The sequence below is a fragment of the Phodopus roborovskii genome, unplaced genomic scaffold (genome assembly GCF_943737965.1).
Source record: "Phodopus roborovskii unplaced genomic scaffold, PHOROB, whole genome shotgun sequence".
NCBI classification, from domain to species: Eukaryota; Metazoa; Chordata; class Mammalia; order Rodentia; family Cricetidae; genus Phodopus; species Phodopus roborovskii.
In genome coordinates this window covers 786,597-796,822 of record NW_026125577.1, presented here as the reverse complement: position 1 = coordinate 796,822, position 10,226 = coordinate 786,597, and positions in this window count along the sequence as shown.

Sequence of the window (10,226 nt, the reverse complement as noted above, 5' to 3'; positions counted from 1 at the left end):
ACAGACGTCTTAAGTGCTGAAAACACTCAGAGTTTGGGGTAAACAGAACACTAGAAGAATCTCCATGTGTTTATTTACAAATTTGGATAATGGAAAAGAATGGATGGTCACATGGTTTGGTTATCCAGATCTAGAGGGAATGATCCAGCTGCAGAACCATCATTATCATTCTGGAATGTTCCCTTGGGCATCAACAACGATAGCCCTGTGATTATCTCCAACCCCAAGTGTTCTGAAAAAAAAAATGGTATAGACAATTTGGGACATTTCAAGCCAGAGTTGTAATCTATATTCACTGAGAATCTTCCCACAAGATCTCTCCATGTAACATCTTCCCCGTTTCCTTGGGTTTCATGTTAAAACTATCCATCATATGATGTAGCAATGTAACTGGGTTTGTCTTTCCTCTAGATCATCAATTACTCCAGAAGCATGACAATATTTCAAAGATATTTCACAAATGTCCCTTCTCTTCCCCAAAAGTTTGGATTCAGTTCCAATGAAAAGCTACACAGAATAACTGAGGAAATTGGTCAGTGGTTCTCAAATTTACACAAAGAGCAAAGACTTTACAATAAGCACTCTTAGAAAGGGATAAAAATCAAAAAATAGCATAAAATGAAAATAATGAAGAGGCTTTTGCACAACAGGCAAACTAAATAACTAGAAATCCAAGAAAGAGAGGCAGAAGCATGTGAGGGTAACAGAGAACCACTCTGTAGGTAACTAAGAAAACAAGAAGTCCCCAAAAATGCAGTGGGGCCATTGGTCACTACATGGACAAAATATGACTAAATTAAGCCCTGCTTCACACCACACAGGAAATTCAAATCCTTTCCCCTTAACCTTTAGCACTTAGACATAAGAAACAAAACTATTTAAGATTATTCAGGAGAACCTCAAGATGGTAAGTTTCTTAAAGAGACACAACTGCTAAACATGAAAAAAAAGTGGCTACATTCATTCAAATTGAGAATTTTATTTGTTTTGAAAGATTTATTTATGTTGATTTTCATGTGTGAGTTTACCTGTGTGTATGTATGCACACCATTGCATGACTGGTACCTGCAGTGGCCAGAAGAGGGCATCTGATCTCCCAGAACTGGAATTACAGTTAGTCATAAGCAGCTGTATGGGTGCTGAGAACCAAACCTAGGTCAATCCTCTGTAAGAGCAGGGAGTGCTCGTAACAATTGAGCTATCTCTCCAGCCCTGACAATTTGTTTAACAGCAGACTCCATGAAAAAAACTGGGCCATTGATGGTGTACACCTTTAATCCCAGCACTCGGGAGGCAGAGGCAGGTGGATCTCTGTGAGTTCGAGGCCAACCTGGTTACAGAGCTAGTTCCAGGACAGTTTCCAAAGCAATACAGAGAAACCCTGTCTGGGGGTGGGGGGGAAGTGGTTGAGAAAACCATCACCCAGAAGATAGTTGCAATATACATAAAACGTATAACCTGCCTATAGAATGTTACTTTCTGAAAAATATCTTCTAACTCCAACAAATAAGTAAGTACAAAGCCAAACTATCCAAAAAAGAAATAGGAAATAGAGAAAGAGACAGAAGGTGCACAGAGCATGAAATGGTTGTTCAGACACAAGCAATATTCAGGCCCATTAGCAACAGAGAGACAGTAAGTAAAACACCAATGAATGTCATTTTTTGCCCACTGAATTGGCAAAAATCAAGTTGTATGATAGCATCAAAGGTTTGATGCAGTTGTGAGTCAACTGGAATTTTCAGATACTGTTAATTTTCCAACCAGAAGTTGAATATTCATATACTTGTTGCCTAGCAACCCTACCCTAAAGGCACTCTTGTGTATGTGCACATGATTTATATAATTCTATACTGCTAGGAGAAGCTCCTCCTATGTTATTTTAATACCAAGGACTCACAGAAATCAAGTTTAGAATGCTATCAGCTGCTAGAAGACTAGAGAAGGATGGACTTTTTCAGAGCTGCCAGCAAAGACTAAGCCTCTCTGAGCTCACAGGTTTTTACCCCAGCCTTTGAATCTCGAGTCTTATTTATAAATAGAGTGATAGAGGTTTAGTTAAAGTTACCTTTAGTGGCAGCGACATGGCCAGCTCATACAGGAACATTCCCCCAAGACTGTGGCCTAAGTGGATGAGCCTTAAATACATACTCAACATAGGTTGTCTAATAAATATTTCTAATATACCGACTTATTCTTCATTATCTGTTCTGAGGGATAAAATTTGTAAGCAAAAAGCAAAAAATGTATATTCTAATTTACTCCTAAATCAAATGAACAAAAAGCTAGGGTAGGGCGGGGGAGCTGGTTCAGTGGTTAAGTGCTTGCCATTCAGGCATGAGGACCCGAATTCAACCCTCCAGAACCCAGATTTTACGAAATGCTGCATGCAATGACCTGCACTTGTAATACTAGCACTGGGGTTGGAGATGAAAGATGCCACTCTAGCTGAATCAGCAAGTTCAAGGTGCAGAGAGAGAGCCCTTATGGCAAAAAAAAAAAAAAAAAAAGAAAAGAAAAGAAAGAAAAAAAAAAGAAAGAAAGAAAAAAAGTCAGAGCAGCTGAGGGAGATATCTGATATGTCTCCTCCACATGTGCCTACGCACGTGTGCGCGCGCGCGTACACACACACACACACACACACACACACACACACACAGAGTTCCATGAAAATAAAACAGTTAATTGACTGGCAAGTTGCTTATGTGCTTCAAAAGCAATTTATTTTACCACTGTGTACAAAGTCACTTGTGTTTAGGAGTTTATATTTAGACTCAAGCAATTACCAAAGTGTTTTTCCTCCACATAGCCCTGCAGAGAGACATTAGAAAGAATGCAAGACCTATTAAGGATGGGAGAGAGACAAAAGAGGTTCAAAGGGAGTAATCAGAAGTGTTAAATACATATATGAAATTGTCAAAGATCAAAATTTAGTCATTAAAAAAATTGACCAAGTAAAGGGAAAAAAAAAGAGCACAGGGCACACAACATGAATGAACAACAATGTATAAACAACAGGTACTGCGCAAGGCAGTATCTCTCCACCCCCAGGAGGGTCAAGACACCCCAACATGTCAGCCAATCATTATGAAAGTGAAAACAATCTGAATTCTCACAGCACTCTGCTTTGGGGACAGTTATAGCTGTGATAGAAAGCCATTGTGAGACAGTCTCACCCAAGGGCTTAATTCACTTCCAAAGACTCCCAGTGTGCTGCAGCTCTCCTGCCTTCGTGGGTGTCAGCCCTTGTAAGCTGCCACAGGGATGCGTTTAGACAAATTGTAGGGCTCAAAGTGGGTTTCAGATCAGACAGGGCTCTATACCCCTTGTCTCTCACCCTTGCAGAGAACATTTTTTTTTTAATTAGTCAACACTGGCATCCTCTTTATTTTTCTTTCTAATTTTATTTTAAATTTATTTACATATCTATCCCAGTTCCCTCTCCCTCCCATCCTCCTATTCCTCCCCAGAGATGCCCCCCATCCTCTCTCCAGGGAGTGTGAGGCCTTCCATGAGGGATCATCAAAGTTTGTCAAGTCATTTGGGGTAGGGCCTAGGCCCTCCCCCATATCTCTAGGCTAAGGGAGTATCCCTCCATGGGGAATGTGCTCCAGTATTCTGTTCCTGCTCTAAGGATACATCCTGGATCCATTGTCAGATATAGCATAGACTTCCCAGGCCTCCTAACTGAGACCCACATTCAGGAGGTCTGGGTCTGTCTTATGCTGGTTTCCCAGCTATCAGTCTGGGATCCATGAGATCCCCTTTGTTGAGGTCAGCAGTTTCTATGGGTTTCTCCAGCCTGGTCTTGACCCCTTTGTTCATCACTTTTCCCTGTAGAAAATGATTTTTACATCACATGCACACACTCAGCACACACACACACACACAGCACATGTACGAACGAAGACACACTAACATATGCATGCATGTGCACATACATACACACACAATTTATTTTTACTTCTGAAAGGAAAGAGAAGAAAGTATACTCTTCGCAAATCACAGAGAGATCATTTTACCACTCTCTGTTGCCCAGGGCCTTCCCTAAGCACAGCATAGCTACGTGTGCAGTTTTGAAAGGACACCATGTTCCCAGCTCCACTCCAGTCTACCCCATCTTCCCTTCACCCATACTAAAGCACCAGAAGGACATTTTCTTGGAATGATACATCTTCTGAGACTTCTTCATACTGCCTGGAAAATATTCCTGTTGGAATCACAAAGACCGTGTCCCTAGCACAAACCACAACTGACGGTGGTGTCCACAAAAGATCTGCAAGATAGGGGAGCAGGGCCTCTCACTCAAGGTCCACTCACCTTCTCCAGCTGTCAGGGTGCCAGAGGTTTCTTGGGGAGACACAATCCAGGTCACCAGAAGTGGGTTTTTTTTTAAGTGAAAAGCAGTGGACCACCTCATCCCCCTCCTTGTTTCCTCCCTACAGGCAGTTGCTGGTGCTACCCTCACCCTCCAGCCCTATACCCTTCTACACAGTCCCTTTACTACTGTGAAATTCTCAATTGCTTCCTACACTTTTTCTCCAGTGCTCTGACCTCAGTCTTCCTCTCTGACATTCCTAATGCTTTCAAGGTAACCCATCACAGGCACCAAATTGTTCTGTAGCCTTCCTAGAACATGTGAACAGTACTTCGAACCTAGCAACCCAGGTGATTCTTGTGCCTGCCTCTCCAACCCAGCTGGAACTCAGAAACAATATGTATTTGCCATGTCTCCCCTTCTTTCCATAGTGCCTGGGCTGGAGTGGTGTGCACACGAGCATGCTCACACACATACACACACACACACACACACACACACACACACACACACACACGGTCATGGCAAGAACAGCATTCCTTCTAACATCCCTGAACAATGCAGGAAGTGAATGTGGTTAAACCTTTGACTTAATTAAGTTGGATGAATGTTTCAGCCATGTTTCCAGAACTACTCTTCTGTCACTCAGAAAGCCTGGGAACCGGGGGCACCAGCAGCTGTGACTGAGCTCCAAACAAATCCTGGGATTATTTATAATTGAAAATTACAAAAGGGGTTTATTATTCTCCATCCCCAAGTGCTTCTGCTCCAATCTGACACACTGCCACACTCCCAGCAGGCCTTTCCGGTCCTCAACCCCAGAGCACCTATGCTAGGCAGACAGCCACCTTCCCACTGAACCAGAGAATTGCAGCAAATTGTAGACCATCTGCATGCCCGCTGACCACAGTGCAACATCAAAGAATGACCCTGCTGAGGCAGATCATGGCTGACTTATCTATCCCAGGCTTATGCTCAGCAAGGTCTTACACGTGTGAGACAGGAACTCCAAGACCACTGGATTCCCTGGTGTGGGCCTACTTCTGCTTCTAGCTGCATGATGCTTCCTCCTCTTCCCTAGTCTTGGCTGAGCCAACCCATAGTGCAGACAGGACCAACTCTGGGGACTCTCCATGACAAGAAAGTGGACCGATGGAGGTTTTCCCTGAGGAGGCAGGCAAAGATCTTCTTAGCTGGATAAATAAATACATAAATAATTAAATAAAATATTTTGAGACCTTGAAAAGAAACCTTGTTGAAAAACCAAACAAAAACAGCAAAAGCCAGGAAGAGCCTATGCCTACCTTTACCTCCCCCAACTACCAAACTCTCTGGTTTCCCTTCTCTTGGAGAAAGGAACATTTCAATTTACTGTTTTCTGACAGGTAAAGGTTCCTGACTAATCTGGGCCCAGATATGGTGGTAGTGAGGCTCCTGGACCTAGCAGAGGCAGGCCAGCAGGTAGGTCCTCTCCTGCCCATTCAGGAAGGATGTTAATGGAAAGAAAAACCAGGATCAGGGTGTTCTTTTATTGCTCCCTCCAGGCAGAAGCACAATACAAACAAGCTTAATCAAAATGGGGCTTTAATAGATTCTGGAAAACTCTCAAACTCTCCCTCCACCCCACCCCCCTCTTTGTGGCTCTCTCAATGCCACAAGGACACTCCTTTCTGTCTCTTTCATTTTCTTCAGTTTAGATGAATTTCTTCTAGTAAATCCTCTCACCACCACCAGACTCCCATTCCCTCACAAGATACTTTCATCACTGGAATTCTTAGAACAAAATTGAGAAAGGTGTCCAATTAGCCAGGATTTTGTCCCATGTCCAATCCTGAACCAACCAACAAAAAGAATGGGTACAATGTCCACCTATGGGCAAAGCCATACAGTTACAGAGTTTGCAGCCCCTTCATAATCACAAAGAAAGGGACTAGGAAGTAGTAGTTCCCCATTCCCTAGCAAAATAGGTGTTTCTGTTAATGATGGTGATTGGTACAAGATCTCGTTTGAGCAGAGGCTGTCAAAGGAATATTTCTAGTGAATCCAACTTCATGAATTAAGACTGAGAACAGGAGAACCTTGCAGAGTCTGCAGGCCACCATGGAGAGTGCAACCTCCTTTTCCTCCCTAAACAACTGGAACTGGAAACCAGGCATTTCTATGCATTGCTTCTCCTTTTAGGCTCATTCAACTTTGCATAAGACTCTTGATCTTATGCAAAGGAGCAAGGGGAAGTCAGTTGGTTCCATGGGTAATAAATAACCTCTCACTATGAGAAATGTGATGCTTGACTCCACTGAGCCTCTTGACAACTGCAATCTGACCTACAGTTTTCCTTGTGAGACCCACAGATAGCAAAGCCACTTCCCTTTTCAGACGACTCCAGCTAATAATGGCTTTCTGTGCTATTAGTGGAACACAGCCAAGATATCTTTGATTTGTGGTTGCTGGATTGGGCCCCAAAAGGAGAACCTATTTCCTTGCAAAGGGGTATAATTGCCTGGGAATTCTTCAATCCTGTTAGAGGGAACATCAATTTTCCTGACACTGGGAATGTTTGTACAGAGAAGAGAGGGGGGTCTTTTTGAGTCCTGTCACACAAAACCCAAAATCACAGCTTAGCAGGTCAAACCACATAACCTTAAGCAAAATGTCAGTCTTCAGACTGTACATAAGCTCATGTGATGTGTGCTGTGGTGGGAGTGGGTTGATATCCATGTTGGGGTTTGGTGTGCATGGCATGACAACCTCTCTGTTGGTCCTTAGGTGCCTTCCACCTTTTGTCTCTCACTGGCCTGGAACTCCACATGAATCAGGCTAGCTGGCTTTCAAGCTCCCAGGGACCCTATGTCACAACACTGGGACCACAGGTACACACCATACCTGGATTCTAGAGATCTGAATTCAAGTCTTCAACTTGTAAGGCAAATGCTTTACCAACTAAGCCATCTCCCCAACCCTCTGCCTATGAATTTTGAATTCATTCCAGTCACTGTGAGGCATGTTAGAGTGGAGAGAAGGTACCAAATACTCTTCTGTAACAGAAGGAAGACAGCATTTTGTATGAACAGCCATATGCTTCTGGTCCCTTTTCAGGAGACTTTGGCACAAGCTGCTCCAAAGGAAATAACCATACATCTCATCACTGTGATGGATGTCCCACAGGTCAGAATAAAGCAAGACAGCATTTGTTTGGATGCTGGAAACCTATCTTTCTTTTGAAAGCCTAACAACCAAAGGCTTGGAAGGGAGTTTTTCTCTTTAATGAGATTTTTCCTTCAGAATTATTTGAGATTGGCCAGAAGGTTGCTGATGCAGTTCAGAGAAATCTTGTACCCCTCTATTCTGCTGATGTTCACAACCTTCACTTCCTTTGTCAGAATGGAAAAGTAGATGTTGGCATGGATGTTATTGCTACTCCTCAGGTTTCCCGTTGATGCCCCCCAGATCTTAATCTCCTTAATCTCTGCCAAGCTGTGACTCTGTCTGACTTTCCCCATTTGCCACAGTCTTCTGATTTTAAAGGGCACTGGTCCAGTATTTGGTAGAGCATTCCCCAGTTGGTTTGGTCCTGATGCTGTCACAGGCTAGGACTGTGAGTTTTTTTCAGGAAGAGGTACCTGGAATAGATCATTTTTAGAAAGTGGGTGGCTCAGAAGTTACCAACTTGCCTTAAAATCAAATCCCACTTAGACTGTTCCAGCCTGTTTTTAATAATGTCATATGCTGATTTTGTGATGATTTTTTCCAATTCAGGTTTCTACATTCTTTAGACAAACACACACACACACACACACACACACACACACACACACACAGGAGGATGCTGAGAAGTAGGTGGCTCCTTTAGAGGATTGAGCACATCCTCTGTGGGTCCTACCTATGGTGTCCCCAGCACCAAGGCTCAGCATCAGCTGCCATGGATCTGGCCCAAGGTGTTCTGCTGAAGTAGAATTTTCTATAAGTCTGTCATACTGCTTTCACAATTGAACATGAATTAGATGATCTCCTGGGTTAACAAAAATGATGGAAGAGCATAAGATGTGACAGCTGAGTCTCAAGGGACTTCGTTTTCCTAGTGATGTGGAATGGTATGAAGGTGCCCTAAGAACTGCCTTTGAGTCAATAGAGAATGTCCTTCACTTATATTTGGAAACAGAATGAAGGGTCATAACACAGGGGGTGCTGGCTAAGAAGAAAGTAAATAAATGAAGGAATAAGACAGTGAAAATGCCCCCTCACCTTGCTTCCCCCTAAGACCCTTCCTAAGCTCTCCATGTCACCTTCTGGGGCACAGCCACTCACTGAGGGCCACATAGTTCTTCCTAGCCTAAACAAGGATCTTCAGTACCACAAATCCCAACTGAGAAGCATGCATGAGGCATAGGGAGAGCCTTTGTGGCGTCTCCTCTTCCCTTGTGAACCTTGTCTGTCTTCTACCCTCCCTCCCTACATCACTCCTTCCCTTATTTTGTGTGAAGATAGTATTTTGTCATATATTGTCCAGACTGGTCTGACAAGGCTCAAGTGATTCTCCTGCAGAGATTACAGGCTCATAGACCATGCTGTCTCAGAATCTAGAATCCCCTGACATAGAGATCAGAATTCTACACCTCACTCTCCTCTTCTCAGACAGTAATAATAGCCCCCACTTCCTCCTTTTTACCACACTTCCCTAGTACCCTATCTTTAGGATCCTCACAAGCATTGAGGTGGCCATAGCACATTTCCAAGCGCCCCACTAATGTGATTGTTTCAACTGATGATAAGAGTTCTGGACCAGAGAAGTGGAGGGCACAGGCGGGGGGTTGGCGGGGGGGGGGGGTGGAGGAGATCTGGTGGTCCTGGTTCCAATGTTGTTGTTACCAGGCAACTACCTAATTGCTCTTTATTAGCAGTCATATCTGATGCCTCCTTACCCATTTCCTGGTTTCTGTGATGACCAAGACAGCATAGTGCCTCACTTGTTCTCTTCTCCCACAAGCTCTTCTCTTCTGTCATGGAGCCTCAGCTTGCTCTCTGCTGTGCTTACATCATGTTTTCACTTGCTGGTCACACCACACTCCTACTCCTGACAGAAGTGCATTAAGGACACACTCCTATGTAAACATGAGGCCCAGTAGAATGTTCCTTGCTATGGTACTTGATGTGGGCAGGGCATGCCCACAAGTGTTGAATGAACACAAAGAACCAAGCAGGTAAACAAACTGTATGTGAACATGCTCATAAACTGCCAGGCTGTACATGTGTGAAGGGCCAGAGGAGAGTGGTAGCTAATTCCTGTCTATCTAACTTGTCCAGATCAGCTGCCTTCTCAAAGAAATTGCTCCGGCCTGTGGCTTGTGTCTCAAACCTGATCCTGCCCTCTAGCCAAAGATGACTGGAGCAGAAGTTGAAGACACCTGACCAAATCTGCTTATCAATTGACTAACAAGTTGTTAACAGTCCCCCCCCCATAAACTATCATACAGATAACAAGTTAGAAGATGAAAATGTCTAAGTTGAAACATGTGGGGTCAGAACTGGGATGGCCATCCTGGTCCATTTCAAGGACCAGAATCCAACAGAGCTGGAAAGAAAAACTCAGCAGAGATCATTTAGGCCTCAGAACTTGAGAGGATAACCAAGTCCAATAACACTTCCAGTTCCCCAATCTTTGTCTTGTCCTTGGACATCTAAAGATTGCTCCTAGGCATTCTTCACTTAACCTGGAGTAGGGTAGGGCTTAGGGTGTCTGTTCCTTCCACAAATCTTTCATAGAGACACTGAAAAATAGGATAGACAAGCATAGCACAGGGAAGGGGAGAAAGCACCCATAAGGGCTGAGACTCTTGCTAATATAAGAATAGAAACAAAGACTCTCCTCGGTCCCACAGCACACTCTGAATTGATCATGGCAGGTGCCCTC